The sequence below is a fragment of the Giraffa tippelskirchi genome, chromosome 5 (assembly GCF_054371585.1).
Source record: "Giraffa tippelskirchi isolate mGirTip1 chromosome 5, T2T-mGirTip1v1.2.pri, whole genome shotgun sequence".
In the NCBI taxonomy this organism is placed as follows: Eukaryota; Metazoa; Chordata; class Mammalia; order Artiodactyla; family Giraffidae; genus Giraffa; species Giraffa tippelskirchi.
This window is the reverse complement of record NC_137279.1, coordinates 123,653,189-123,667,277: the sequence shown is the minus strand read 5'-3', so window position 1 is coordinate 123,667,277 and position 14,089 is coordinate 123,653,189. Positions and strand designations below refer to the sequence as shown.

General features: G+C 33.7%; 1 protein-coding gene and 1 pseudogene across 5 annotated transcripts in view; one reads left to right on the top strand and one right to left on the bottom strand.

Annotated features, from left to right (window-relative positions):
- Window positions 1–14,089, bottom strand: part of DPYD (dihydropyrimidine dehydrogenase) — a 913,720-nt gene that overhangs the window by 812,862 nt on the left and 86,769 nt on the right. The gene's annotated exons all lie outside the window — the stretch shown is intronic.
- On the top strand, window positions 9,052–13,116 carry LOC145505832 (small ribosomal subunit protein uS10 pseudogene; annotated as a pseudogene). Its single transcript, XR_014053310.1, has one exon. The product of XR_014053310.1 is annotated as a small ribosomal subunit protein uS10 pseudogene (transcript).

Genomic DNA, 14,089 nt, shown 5'->3' with positions numbered 1-14,089 from the left:
ATCATTGGTGATTTTCTACATCTCAAAGACAATTTTAGATAGTTAAGCTTTTCACATGTTATTTTTAGAAATAACATCTACTTTAAATAATTGTAAATAATGCTCTCATTTACTGAATCCAATATGCTTATTCATGTACTAATTAATTACATAGAAAACACATGATTCTCAGTGTTTAGCATTTAATCTTTAATATGTTTAATTTGGTCAAAATCTATAGAAGTCTACAAAAATTTAAAGACCATATGGCTGTGTAAAGCAATGCATGATGTATTATAACAGTACCATATGGAGAATTCAAAATGTAAATTTAGACATCAGGTAAACTCAAGAGATGTAAACATACTCTTTCCTCCAGTGCTGACAAGGACCAGTTACTTTAAAATTCTATTAACAAATAATTAAAAGCTTCCTATGTATCATTTTAAATGATCTCAATTCTCTGGTTTGGAATAAAACCCCTTGAGATCAGAGCAAAGTAAGTCAATTTAAACAGGAAGGAGAAATTCAGTAGATGGAAGTGCTGGAACTGAACAATCTTCAGTGCATCAAAAATTTTACATGAACATTACAAAGAAAAATATTCAATCCAATTCTACATAAGTCTCCATAAACAGTACCTAAATTGATAAACCGAGTTTTGCTTATAAAAATAGATAGCTAAGATTTCTCTATGAACACAAAATGCCTGGTGCTAGATAGATATCAAACAAACAAACAAAAGACCCTAAGACAGTATATCTAATCATTTATCCTTAAAAGCACTTGTGCATCTTAAATACGTAAGAAAAGATTAATAGAATCATTTAAGTTCTTGAATTAAGTTAAAATTCAAAAAAGCAATCATTTTTAAGTCACAAAGATAAAACCTTCTAACATCCTTTTTGTTTCGAAGAAATAAAGGCTTTTACTTGATAGTTACTTACATAAATTTGTATCAAAAAGAGAAGTTGGCAGAGACTTCTAAATTCATAACAATTGTCTATTAGTCTGTTTTTAATAATTTTTCGTTGGCATGTAATCCTCTTTAATTAGATTCCACTCTCTGTTGTTTCAAGACTCCATAAACTGGTGTCTTATATACCAGCTGCTAAAGCAGGAGTTACTGTCTAAATGATATTCACAATGAGTATTTAGAAGGTTTACAATTATACCCTTGCTAATAAATTGTGCTATTTTCCCCAACAATTTTAAGTGCTAATCTTCAGAAGGCATTTTAAAATTAGCTAAAATTCTGTCAAGAGATTTACAAAAATTGTTAGCATGAAGATAATTATGTCACAGTCCTTGGACTCCATCTCTGATTGTGTGCATAAATCAGAAAATGTCAGCTGTGTTTTCCCTTAATAATTATCCTTGCAGCAATATATTATAGTCTAAATTCCTATTATAATCTTTGTTTCTGGTTTCTAAAACATCAGACAATTATTTCAAAAGTTTGGAACTGATTAAATAATTTATATTCCCCAGAAAATAAATGATCCCCAGTCCTAAAATTTTAAGTATCAGTAATAAGTAGATCAATATGGAAAGCATAAATTCAGTGCTCATGAACATTCCGTTCTCAGGAACTAAGCACTTGAATATGATAACAGTTTTTTTTTTAAATACCAATTAGGTAAAATTCTAACACAGCAGATAACAGGCACATAGAGGCGTAGAGTTGAATTGAAATTCTAAGACATAGATCTTTTTTTATTTCATCACCAGAGACATACAAAAGACAGTAATTGTGTATCTGAAATATGTATCAAGTTTCTATCACCTGTCACTATATGATTTTTCTATTTTTTTGTAAAAAAATATAACCTTCATTTCAGAAGGTATAAAATGAAAAATAAATTCTCTCCTTTTCTTCCAATAATTATAAATTACACGTGTGTTTTAATTTTTTTAATTAAACAAATGGGACTAAAAGATGAAGTTTTGATATAAACCTAGTAACCATAATAGAAACCAAAGTCTTAGATAGTTATCATTACACTTATTAATAGCTAATACCAGAGAGTAGTTTAAGTGCATTTCTTACCATATCAAGCATTTCAGAATTAGAAACATGAAAATTAAAATTCTCTGAATACGTCAATGCTACAACTTACCAAAATAACTGGATGTAATAGTAGTTAAAGGCATGTGGCTGAAAGTTGTGAGTATTCAAAGACTACTGAAAAGGGGATATCTTTTCCTGGAACATAAATTATATGAATGATATCTTGGGAAAATGTTTGGAAATTCTGCCAGTCAAACTAGAACCAATAGTGTCACATTTTCCATGTTATTCAATATTATGTCCTTTCCATGAAATCTCAGAGTGGAAAAAATGTTAAGTAATTGGTAAATAATGGGAATTGAGTATTATTACTGAATTTAAATTTATAAACCCTGCAGCCACATCAGATTAGCAGGACCATTGCTAGCCCAAAGAATGTAGGAGCTAGAACTAGTGGTTTCAGCAAATTCTCATGATTCAATTTCCTAAAAAATAAATTTATAACTTTAGATACCAGGCTTTTTTCTTCATCAATTAAACCAACCAACAGACAAAACTCTTTCCCACAAAAATACATCAACATCTTCCTTAAAAATGTTTAGTAAAACACATTATTAAGATAGAGGAAAGGAGGAGGGCAGGAAGAGAAGAGGGCGACAGACGATGGTTGAATGGCATCATCAACTCAATGGACATGAGTTTGAGCAAACTCCAGGGAATAATGAGGGACAGGGATGCCTGGTGTGGTGTAGTCCATGGACTCAGAAAGAGTTTGACATGACTGAGCAAATGAACAACAACAATTAGCATACTTCAGTCCTTTCTCAGTACACTCCTCAATAAAAAAAAAAAATGCTGCACATAAGTGAATTTGTATCTTTAAGTTTAATATTTCTTTACTTTCAAATGTTATTAATAATTAGATGTTCAATTGAAAAAGTAATATATGCTTCTTGTAAAATTTTTTAAAATAGTTATATAAAAATAATCTCCACCCTATACTAACATCTGTTGTAATTCTCTGTACTAGCCATTTCAAGCACAATTACTATCATTCTACAGAGTTTTTCATGCTCACAGAAACATATACTTGATGCTGTAGATTGTGTGTGTGTGTGTGTGTGTGTGTGTGTGTGTGTGTGGAGAGTATTTTTCAATGGAGTCCACCTTTTTAAAAAGTCAGCAATTGTTTTTTCACATAACATGAATATGTAGATCTCCTACCAGATCAATAAACATGTTTCTAAAATTCCTAAACTATATCAAATTTCATAATTTTAATAATTTTATTAATGAGAGAAATGCAGTTTTTATCCTAGCATCTTATTACTACAAATATATATCACTGTAAAAGAGTAATGATGATAATTTTTCTTATTGTGGGATAAATGTCTTCATAATGGAAATGTTAGAACTTATTTTCATTTTAATATACATAACTAGATTTTTCACCAAAAGTTTGTACCAATTCGCAACTCACTGGCAGTATATGAAAGTGTTTTGTTACCTGAAACTTTGTTAATGCTGGATATTATTAATCTCCTATATGTTTGCCAACTTAAGACTGGAAATCATTTCACATTTACCTGACACTTAATGAGTCTGAGCATCTTTTCATGTGTTTACTTGTTGTTTATATTTTCTTTTGTAGATATTAACTATTCATATCCTTTGATGTTTTTTCTTAATCGCTTATGTTATAAACATATACCCAGATAATTGCTTATCTTTGGCTTGTTTAGGATACATTTTTCCACACAATCATTCTCTGTTATTTGTTGCTTGTTTTTAAAGTATATTAAAAATAATGACAAAAAAAATGACAAAATCTATACAATGAAGCTAAAATGGATTTTTAGAGAAAATTTTATAGCATTAAAGAAGTAACATAGGAAACAATCACAAACATTGATAATTATAAAGTATTTAGAACAATTCGTAACAGAGAAAAGTAAAAAGAATCCTTCCCCACTTGTCTGATGAAATGGGAGTAAATTTTTGAAGCCCAACACTGCAATATTTTGGCTGGATCTGCTTTGGGTCAGAAGGAAGCATTGAAGAAGAAAATAGGCTTGTTATTTATGTTTAAACGATAACATTTACATATTCAAATAACATCTGAATAACTAGTTGTATATTTCGTATACGGTATATACAAAATACTGTATTTTTCTTGAATGAAAGCATGAATATCACTAATTTCCTTATTTTTCCATGTTTACCACTTCACTCTTTTATTTATGATGACGTGTTCATTTTCCAAACATTAAAGATAAAATAATCAGTTAAGAAAATTTCAGATGACTATTTGAATTTTCTCCTTTTATTTTTTTATTATTTTAAAATATTGTATTAATTAGAAAAAATAAATGGAGTTGTGTGTACAATGATGCCAAATCCATGAAAGGTAAGAAGATTCATATGCATCTGGGCTATGCCACTTTGAATGCTCCAGGAGTTATAGCCTCATCCTCAATTTATACTTTGTCTCCAAAAATTTGCTTCTTTTTCTTGACTGGCTTAAGCAGTAAAACAGTTATTAATAGTCTTAGTTATTTAAAAGTTTGAAGGAGCAATAGCATATTTTTTGATAATTTTTAATGAAATATATAAGAATATGTATAGCTAGCTTTCTCTGGTGCTCTTCACTGGAGACAAGTGTTGGTTCAAGAATTTTTCTTCATGAAGGAACAATGCTGCTCTATCAGAGGTTAAAAACTGAAATAAGGTAAATCCACTTGAACTCACAGCTCACTCTAACATGGAGATTTGCAAACTTGGCTTATTTAAACATTCTTACAAGTTTGGCCATGATTCATTTAAAAAATTATAAGGAAAACAATATATATTTATGGTATATAACCAAAGTACTGCAATGAAAATGAAATTTGAAAACTGAATGAAGAGTGTTGATTATGGAGATTGCAAGGCTCAGATAATTTATATGTGATGAAAATTACAGTATCAGTTTTCAAATTAATGGCATTATCAATCATCACATTTCCCTGAATCAGTCCTTTTAAGAGATTATCACAGAGACAAGAGAAGATGGACCAAAAGATTAGTGACCCTTTTATCCCTTTCATCTCATCACAAGCCACAAGTGGCTTAACTTGTCATCAGAAAATACACTTATCAAAATTTCCATCAGCACAGTCTGGAAATATTGCACTGCAAGGACTGTTTGACTTGATTCTGGATCTCTCTTGTTAGTGATTATCTGGATGTACCTAGCAAGCAATGAAGAAAAAAAGTGATGGCATCTCTCCCCCACATAACTATGTGACATTGCCAATGCTCAGAAGGTTAAAAAAGAATAATAATCATCACACTGCTGAAATGAATGTGTGATATAAGTACTTCTTAATTACACTAACTTCCCAACACTGATAGGATCACTGAAACAGCATTCTACTGGTTACCCAAAAGGAATATCTGGGAAAAAAAATATTATTCCTTGGAATAAGCAATTCAAATATTTTAATGTCCAAATGAACAAATCTTAAAGCAACGTGACATACTATATATTTTTCCTTTTATTTATTTGCTGTTACTTTTATCAAAACCAGAATGTAATTTCCACGAGAGAAGGAATTTTCCTATATTTTATTCTCTGCTGTGTTCCCAGGGCATTAAAGGGTATCTGACCATAACAGGCACTCAATGAATGAATAAAAATCACATTATATGTAGAATTTTAGATTTGCATAAATATTAAAATTAAACAAAAGAAAGACTTCATAGATATTTTTCCTGGGCTAAAGGGCCAGACCTTCTCTAGTATGCAGTAGCTCCTTTGATAAGCACTACTTTATTGATACAGTTCTTAAAAACTGGGGAAGATGATAAGCATATCTTAATTTTATTTTTAATGACTATTAGTAACATATAATATAGTGTATTATTTAAATTATTACAAAGTAATATTTCTCTTGTTGCAGGCTTCCCTGGTGGCTCAGACAGTAAAGAATCTGTCTGCAATGAGGGAGACCTGGGTTTGATCCCTGGGTTAGGGAGATCCCCTGGAGAAGGGCATGGCAATCCACTCTAGTATTTTTACCTGGAGAATCCCCATGGACAGAGAAGCCTGGTGGGCTACAGTTCATGGGGTGGCAAAGAGTCGGACACGACTGAGTGACTGAACTGAACTGAACTGAACTGAACTGAAACCACTGAACTGGAGAGGTCCTTGAAAATGCAATAAATGTTTGCTGAATTGAAACTACTGACTATTGGTAGTTATAAAGTAAAATTGTATATTGTTTAAAAGACTTTCAAAAAAAACAAAATTTACAACATCTCAAGGAATTAAAGTCTTCACTCAGGATATTCTTTAGTTCTCATCTGAAGCCCTTATATTTCCCATCCTCTTGTTCTGTACTCAATGGAAATGTTCAATAAATATTTGTTAAAATCTATCCTCTTGTTCTGCACTCACTAAAGATGGAAAACAGTTAGTCATCTTTCTTTTGTAAGAACCCTTCATGCTCAAAGACTGTTATTAACTCCCTACTCTTACAGTCTCAAGTTTGAACAATCCAATTCTTCAGCCTTGCTTCATCATTCTGATTTGTTTTCAACTCTCAGTTTATACATGTGCTTATCTCAGGAATCCACTTCAGTTCTCAACTTTCCTTCTTAGCAGTGGGGCTCAAAACTGGACAACCTGTTCTATGCATTTAACCAATTTTGAACATAATCAACAAAATATTGCTTTAGAGCTTCTTACTATAGCAATAACTCCCTCTCAAACAGCCTGATCTAGATGCTCTTAGGAACTAAAATGATACTTTGACTCACTAGAACTTACAGATTTAGTGGCAGAAGCTGTTTTCCCTCATAGTAAGTAATATGTTTTCCTTCAGTATATTCTGTAGAGTTGTATCATAATTTTCCTCAGCACAAGCTGATTACATGTAAACTGAATACAATTTTAAGACAACAAAACCAAGTAAAAAGTGACACCCATGTGCCATTACACGGTGGATTTGAATAATTCCATTCTCTTCCCCAAATTCATTATTCATGGAAGTTTTTGACAATCCCCAGTGAACAACACATCTGCTGCATGAGAACTTCTATTTCCTCAGCTAAGCTGGAACTGGAAGCTTGATTTTTTAAACACTTATCATAGCATATAATCAGGCTTACCTTGCTTAGTTTATTAATTAGATTAAATTATATCCACACTTCTCTCCTTAAAAAGTCAACTGTTCACTACTGAGTGAGCAATACTCTGAAACAGACACTTCATAACATTTGCATACATAAATCATTTATATGTATTTTATTGGTATAGATTTATTAGAAATAAATTGATAATACTTTTAGAGTTTATTCTATATGTTCTAGCTCTCTGGCTTAGTAAAAATTACATTTTAATAGAGAGAGAAATTACAGAAATATATACTCAAAATACCTATTCAAAATATGGTAAATTACACACTTGAAATGTCAACATTTAATACTGTTAGCCTCATATACTGTCAAACGCTTTAGGGAAAGACACGATGGTAATGTGATAGTGAGAGAAGTGTGGACCTAGGAAAAATAGAATAGCCAGGGACAGTCTAATTTCTAAGGTCATAATACAGGAAAAAGCAATTGCAAAAATTCTGAAATAGCTATGAACTTAACTAATTACAAGTAAAAGAAAGTGTTCTTTTAAGTTTGATATCATGCTTAATGATAGAGGTTACAACAGGAGAGGTGGACAGGGCTCAGATCATAAAGAATCTTGCTAAACTATGGTAAGGAGTTTGTAATTTACTGGAATTACAACATGAACACAGGGAAACACTTACTTCAGCATCACTGTTTAAAAAGCATAAGAAAATCATCATATAATACTTTGTCCTCTTTATTTTTGTTTACTAATTTTTTAACTTAAAATATTAACTCATCATGTGCTTCCAGAATACATATATTCATCAGGAAATACAGATTTCTAAAATACTGCACAAGAGAGAAATGACCTTCTAGCTTGTAGAATTAAATAAGATGAATAAATAGGGAGAGATGAATGAATATCCAAGTCATCACCTTTAGTTAGCCACTCTCAGATCTAACTTGCACCACTCATATATCACTAATAATCAGTGTTATATTTCCAGTGTATTAATAGAAATTCAGAACTGGGCTAATTCATACAATCAAAATGGTGGAGTAGAAGGAAGTGCACTCATATTCTCCTGTGAGAACACCAAAATCACAACTAGTTGCTGAAGAAACATCTATAGGAGGACCTTGGAACCTACCAAAAAAAGATACTCCACATACAAAAACAAAGAAGAAGCCACAATGAGATGATACAAGGAGCACAATGAAGCTAAAATAAAATCCCATACCCACCAGGGGGGCGACCTACAAATTGGAGAACAATAATACCAAAGAATTTTTCTCACTATTGTAAGGTACAACAATAGAATGGAAAAGACTAGAGATCTCTTTAAGAAAACTAGAGATACTGAGGGAACATTTCATGCAAAAATGGGCACAATAAAAACAGAAATAGTATGGACCTAACAGAAGCAGAAGATATTAAGAAAAGGTAGCAAGAATACACAGAAGAACTATACAGAAAAGACCTTAATGACCCAGGTAACTATGATGCTGTGATCACTCACCTAGAGCCAGACATCCTGGAGTCTGAAGTCAAGTGGGCCTTAAGAAGTATGATTAGGAACAAAGCTAGAGGAGGCGATGGAATTCTAGTTGAGCTATTTTAAATCCTAAAAGATGAGGCTGTGAAAGTGCTGTACTCAATATACCTAATTACATATACTCAATAGATTTGCTATGAGTGTAATTACATATATCTAATTACATATACTTTAGAATTTTTAAGACAGTCCTTCAGATCCTGTAAATGTGAATTTTGATGTAATAACTGCTAATGAAAATAGAACAGTATTATGGGCTCTATGGGAGAAGGTGAGGGTGGGATGATATGGGAGAATGGCACTGAAGCATGTAAATTATCATATGTGAAACGAATCGCCGGTCCAGGTTCAACGCATGATACAGGGTGCTCGGGACTGATGCACTGCGATGACCCGGAGGGGTGGGATGAGGAGGGAGGTGGAAGGGGGGTTCTGGAAGGGGAAAACATGTACACCCATGGTGGATTCATGTCAATGTATGGCAAAACAAATACAATATAAAAAAAGAATGTATATTGAAACAGTAGAAAAAAAAAATAGCTCTTTGAGGAAGGCACGGTCACCGCTGCAGCAGAGCTCCCTGAGGCCCACTGCTGCTCCTGACTCAGCGCCATTCACTCTCGTGGAGGAACAAGTCAGTAAGGAAGCTGCGCCGCAGCCATGGCCTTTAAAGACACCAGCAAGACTCCCGTGGAGCCAGAGGTGGCCATTCACTGGATTAGGATCACCCTCACCAGCTGCAACGTGAAGTTTCTGGAGAAGGTATGTGCTGATCTGATCAGAGGCACGAAGGAAAAGAATCTCAAAGTGAAAGGACAAGTTCGGATGCCTACCAAGACTCTGAGAATAACTACAAGGAAAACTCCTTGTGGTGAAGGTTCTAAGACTTGGGCTCGATTCCAAACGAGGATCCACAAGCAACTCATTGACCTGCACAGACCTTCTGAAATTGTCAAGCAGATCACTTCCATCAGTATTGAGCCAAGCGTCAAGGTGGGAGTCACCATTGCCGATGCCTAAATCAACCTTTTTAATAAATCTATAATCAGTTGTTTAAAAAAAATTACATAAGTGCATAATTACATATGCACTCAATAGCAAATCTGGAAAATTCAGCAGTGGCCACAGGACTGGAAAAGGTCAGTTTTCATTCCAATCTCAAAGAAAGGCAATGCCAAAGAATGCTTAAACTAGGACACAATTGCACTCATCTCACACGCTAGAAAAGTAATGCACAAAATTCTCCAAGCCAAGCTTCAACAGTATGTGAACCGAAAATTTCCAGATGTTCAAGGTGGATTTAGAAAAGGCAGAGGAATGAGAGATCAAATTGCTAATATCCGTTGGATCACTGAAAAAGCAAGAGAATTCCAGAACATCTACTACTGCTTTATTGACTACGCCAAATCCTTGACTGTGTGGATCACAACAAACAGGAAAATTCTTCAAAACATGGAAATACCAGACCACCTGACCTGCCACCTGAGAAATCTGTATGCAGGTCAAGAAGTAACAGTTAGAACTGGACATGGAACAACTAACTCGTTCCAAATTGGAAAAGGAGTACGTCAAAGCTGTATACTGTCACCCTGCTTATTTAACTTATATGCAGGGTACATCATGTGAAATGCCAGGCTGGATGAAGCACAAGCTGCTGGGAGAAAGCACAAGATTGCTGGGAGAAATATCAATTACCTCAGATATGAATATGACACCACCCTTATGGCAGAAAGTGAAGGGGAACTAAAGAGCCTCTTGATGAAAGTTCAAGAGGAGAATGAAAAAGTTGGCTTCAAACTCAACATTCAAAAAACAAAAATCATGGCATCTGGTCCCATCACTTCATGGCAAATAGATGGGGAAACAATGGAAACAGTGAGAGACTTTATTTTCTTGGGTTCCAAAATCACTGCAGATAGTGACTGTAGCCATGAAGCTAAAAGATGCTTGTTCCTTGGAAGAAAACCTATGATCAACCTAGACAGCATATTAAAAAGCAGAGAAATTACCTTGATGACAAAGGTCCACCTAGTCAAAGCTATAGTTTTTCCCGTAGTCATGTACGGATGTGAGAGTTGGACTATAAAGAAGGCTGAGTGTCTAAGAATTGATGCTTTTGAGCTGCGGTGTCAGAGAAAACTCCTGAGAGTCCCTTGGACTGCAAGGAGATCCAATCAGTCAGTCCTAAAGGAAATCAGTCCTGAGTATCCATTGGAAGGACTGATGTTGAAGCTGAAACTCCAATACTTTGGCCACCTGATGCAAAGAGCCGACTCATTAGAGAAGACCCTGATGCTGGAAAAGATTGAAGGCAGGAGAAGGGGACAACAGAGGACGAGATGGTTGCATGGCATCACTGACTAAATAAATATATATGATTTTGAGCAAGCTCCAGGGGATGGTAAAGGAAGTAAAGCCTGGTGTACTGCAGTTCATGGGGTCCATGGGGTCGCAAAGATTTGGACATGACTGAGTGACTGAACAACAAATAATCCCATATTTCGTAAAAATCTAGAAGTATAACTAAGACTGAAACAACACACCAAAATATTTGTGAATTTATTTCTGAGGGGTCAGATTTCCAGTGATCCCATTTTTATGTGTCTATTTATTTCCTAAAATTCTCTACATTATCAAAAATTCTTTAATAGCTAACCCTTATTGAGTTTTTGTTCTGTACCCGACATTGTTCTAAGTTCTTTTATGTCTTAATTTTTTAAAACTCTATCATTTCCCTTTAAAGCAGCCATTACTAAATTTGTTTTTTCAGATTGGGGAAGTGTTGTAAAGGGGTTAAATAACTTGCCTAAAGTTTCCTAGATAGAAACTGACAGCACTCAGATCTGAACCTTACAAGTATCGTATCAGGACCTGAACTATGCACTAAGCATTCCACAAATAAGAACAGAATTATCTTCTATAATTCTCAAAGTATTCTAGTAGTTATATTAAAAATTAAAAGGAACAAACTTGATGAATATAAAGACTCCCATGCTTGCATTTACCACCAAGCTCAGTTCTATCTCCATGCATATTTACAGGAAAATAATATGGACAAATATTCTGTAGAAATGTTTGAATAAAGCTTTTCTTAAAAACAGGAGTCTCCTCCAAACTTTTAATTTTGTGACTTTCCTTTAACAACAACAAAAAATCACGTGTTCTCGTTGTCCTCAGGAGCACTAAGATATTTCCTGCCTGAGAAGTAAATGACTGAGGGGAAAAATTACAGACCATTATGCATGCTAATAATCCAAATTAGATAAACAAACACAAGCAATGGAAAGGAAGAAAGAGCAAATGCATTCAGCAGAGAATGGTGATAAAGCGTAATGGACAGCTCATTCTCCACAGCTAAAATTGCACAAGCTGAGCTGTCTAAGGGAAATGAGTCATCTGATTTTCAAGTTTTAAGGGAATCTTACAGAATATTTTGCATTTGAAAAGCTAACAGCGCAGGCAATTGAAATAGGCCTCCAAATATCTGGTTAAAGTCACATACGATTACAACTGATATAGAATATTTTCCTCTCTTACAAATGGTAAAATGCACGGTAAATTTCCAGTTTTCTCTGTTATTTAAATTCCAAAGTAGGTATTAATTAACAAAGTAAATTAAGGTTAACTAAAATTTTAGTTATGAAAATGAAGTCTAAAACTCTCTATTAGGACATTATTCACTTCTACAGTGCTTCTTGATGAACTATTTTGTGCTTTGATTCAATAGTCCTTTTATTTCATAAGAATTCTTTAACATAAATGGATTTTTACACCAGAATCTGGTTTTAAATCTCTAAAAAAATTAGCCTCAGAATATTAGAGTAACTGAATAAAAGAAAAAATAAGAGGATTAATATGAGGGGTGTTATGCAACCATGAGAGACAAGAAATACATGAAATCACAAGGAAAATGAAACCACCAATAATGTCATCTATAGAATTATGTGTCAATTTTTTTCCAATTTAAATTAACCATGAAAAGAAAGTAAAAGCAACACGATGCTCAGTTGTGTCGGACTCTTTGGTAGCCTGCCAGGCTTCTCTGTCCATGGAATTCTCCAAGCAAGAATACTGGAGTGGATAGCCATTCCCTATTCTAGAGGATCTTCCCAACCCAGGGATTGAAACTGAGTCTCCACATTGCAGGCAGATTCTTTATTGTCTCAGTCACCAGGAAAGTCGAAATTGCCTACTAGCCATGCAAACTGCCTACTAAAAACCATTACGCTAGATGATTTTTGTATCTCATTGCTTATAACTTAGCTCTATCATCTGTTCTATAAATGATGTATTAAAATCAAATCAATGATGACTTTTAAAATATATGTCCTTTTTTAGAATATATCTCCTATGATTCCTTACCAATTTGCTAATGAAAAGGAAAAATGCATTGTCTTCTTTTTCAAAAATTGTCTATTTAATAAAATAAAACAACACAATTTATGCAAAACACATAGCAGAATAGAACTTGAACATCTTTCCTAAGTGTATCACTGTTTGATCATTTGACAAAGCAATGATGCTCAAAGAATAACATCTGACAAATGAAATAGTCATATCTATAGTAACAAAGGAGATATAGTGACAACAACATCTTAAGTTGTTTTTTTTAATGTAATGTCTCTAATAATTTATCATTTTGAAAAATGAAAGTGAAAGTCGTTCGGTCGTGTCCGACTCTTTGCGAACCCAGGGACTAAACAGTCCATGGAATTCTCCAGGCCAGAATACTGGATTGGATGGCCTTTCCCTTATCCAGGGGATCTTCTCAACCCAGGGATCGAATCCAGGTCTCCCACATTGCAGGCGTATTCTTTAGCAGCTCAGCCACAAGAGAATCCCAAGAATACTGGAGTGGGTAGCTATCCCTTCTTCAGTGGATCTTCCTGACCCAGGTATCAAACCGGGTCTCCTGCATTGCAGGAAGATTCTTTACCAACTATAAGTTATCATTTTAGAACACAAATTATCATTTGTCTAATTCCCACACATATATCATTTCTGTTGTACTTTATTTAATATTCTCATTCAAACAAAGTAATATAAAGTATTGGCTATGATAAGGTTTAATTAAGATCCTCCTTACTTTTAAGGTAATGCAATATAACTCATCACTCCTTTCATCTAAACTATGATATACAAATTACCTAAATGTAGATATTACATATAAGATCAAGGTCAAATAAAGGTAAAATATTTGAAATGTATATGCTATCATGGAAATTCAAGAAAAAGTAATTACAACTCAAATATGCAAGGACATTTGGACCTCCCTCCATTACGTAGTTTTTTTCAGATATACATATATTTACACTATTTTACAGAAAGTTTCTGACCCTAAATCAAAATTAGATATTCAACCCTAGTCCACAAAACTCTGCAAATATTAAACCAGACCATACCTACTTTTATAGATTTCACAGTGGTTAATGGTGTC